The 2,500-nt window shown below is 34.2% G+C and overlaps 1 protein-coding gene across 1 annotated transcript in view; it reads right to left on the bottom strand.

Annotated features, from left to right (window-relative positions):
- The window catches only part of LOC147471647 (uncharacterized), a 27,938-nt gene that overhangs the window by 24,446 nt on the left and 992 nt on the right, over positions 1-2,500 (bottom strand). The window lies entirely within an intron of this gene.

Here is a 2,500-nt window from a genome sequence, read left to right as displayed (position 1 = left end):
TAAAGTAAACATTAATAGCACTTCCTTCCGCATTCATGAGAAACGCTGTCATGCATTTGGTGAACGTCGGATAGACCTTCAAATTGAATACTTTGACCTCTCGATCACGAGGAAATCGTCATTTTCCAAAATAAAGAAAACAAAAAAATAAAGTAAATAAAAAAAATGGAGGACGTGTTAGAATTTCGAAAATTAGAAATCTGAGAAATTGCATTATAATCATTTCTTCAGTTGATGATAAGTGTTGTCATTACTATCAGTTTTATCATTCTTGTTCTTATTAAGATTGTTATCATTCTTATCGGTGTTGAAATTTGCAATAGCCATCATTGTTATAAAATTGTGTCATAAATGTTTTTTTCCTCATTTGAATATGTTTATTTATACACATACACCCTCCCCCCCCCTATACACACACATATGATAACACATACATAATTACAGGCACACATACACAGACATATGTATATATATACAGTATATATATATATATATATATATATATATATATATATATATATATATATATATATATATATATATATATGTATATATAATACATATATATATTATATATATATATATATAATATATATATATATATATATATATATATATATATATATGTGTGTGTGTGTGTGTGTGTGTGTGTGTGTGTGTGTGTGTGTGTGTGTGTGTGTGTGTGTGTGTGCATAAACGAACACGCACTCACACAAACACAACAATTTCTTCCCGCATAGGCTTTCATCTCAGTCCGAGCGGCCCTCCAGCACCCCGTTTTCTGTCCCCCCCCCTCCCCCTTCGTTCTTCTCTTCTGGGTTACCTACTTTTCCATCTCTTGTAAACTTTAATCGTGATTTTCCAAGCCTTGCACACCGACCTTGCCTCGAGCCATATATATACTTTTTCTCTGCCCCATTTATCTGTTTTTTTTTAATATATATATCTAATTTTTGGTCTTCCGGGGACCACTCGAATCGAAATTCATAATCGTAAACTGATTAATTTAAGTCGGATGAGCGAGTTGACGGAATGGTGAGGCTAAAGTAGATGTCAAAAACGAAGAAAATGACGTGACCATTTTTTATTATCTTTTTAGAGGGGGTGGGTGGGGGTGAATGCCTACCGTCAAAACGCAATAATTCAATAGAAAAAAAGAATACAATGATTGATGAATAACTCTAGAACAAAGAAACTCACCCCCTCCCCCCTCAAAAAAAAAAAAAAAAAAAGGTACAACAATAAGAATTCCCTTTGGTAATAATCTATCTGACATTTATCTTGCTGTCAGATCGATCTATTGTACATTGTCACAGTACAGAACCGACGCCAAACCACACACAGCCACTTTCTCTCCGTTCTGTCGTCGGAAACCTCGGTGTAACAGCCGAAAGATTACTATTTATCAGGTCAAAACGTATTTATTCTCATGAATCTGAAGAATGAGAGAATGACAGGCGGGTTGAGGCAGTGATGCAACTCCTCTTGGGTTCTTCATCGTCATTCTCGTCAGCAAATTTTGTGAAATGGAATAGGATTTTTGTTCGAGTCGGCCGCGTCCAGAGGCGATATGACACGCACCTGTTCGCCGACCCGCCTGTCTCGCGCGCGCACGCAGGTGTACACGCGCACTCACCCGTGTAATTGCCGTGTAATTGCGCATGCATCTATACATACATACATACAAACATACATACATACATATATATAGACATACATACATACATACATACATGCATACATACATACATACTTATGTACATATATATATATATATATATATATATATATATATATATATATATATATATATATATATATATATAGTATATACATACATACATACATATATGTGTATATATATATGTATATATGTATATATATATATATATATATATATTATATATACATAATATATATATATATATATATATATATATATATATATTATATATATATATATATATATATACATATATACAAATATATTCGATCATTTATAAATCTATAGAATCTTCAACAAACACGCATAAATACCAATAAACACACACACACACACACACACACACACACACACACACACACACTTACATCACCCACCCACCCACCCAACCAATAACAAAACAAACACACCAAAAATCACTGACACACAAACACAGACACACAGACACACACACACGAGTGCCTCTCCCTCTCATTTTCACTCACGATTAACAGGAATCTTTCCTTTCGCTCACTCTTGGGAAACCTATGACTCGGCATTAGGGGTTGCTGCCGCCCCCTTGCTTATCGGAACGTGCATTCGGGTGCTTTGGTGTGCTTGTAGTTATGCTTTCGGTGTGTAGAGGCGTATTTGTACGTAATGGGTAAAGATAGTTTGTATGTATGTTGTATAGTTATATGCATGCATTGATGTTTATATAAGGTCATGTATGTATGTATATATATGCATACATGCTTATACACGCTTTTGCATAAATACATGCACATACGCACACAC

The sequence above is a fragment of the Penaeus japonicus genome, unplaced genomic scaffold (genome assembly GCF_977035675.1).
Source record: "Penaeus japonicus unplaced genomic scaffold, GWHDUDI00000001_assembly GWHDUDI00000006, whole genome shotgun sequence".
Lineage (NCBI taxonomy): Eukaryota > Metazoa > Arthropoda > Malacostraca > Decapoda > Penaeidae > Penaeus > Penaeus japonicus.
This window is presented reverse-complemented; position numbering and strand designations above follow the sequence as displayed.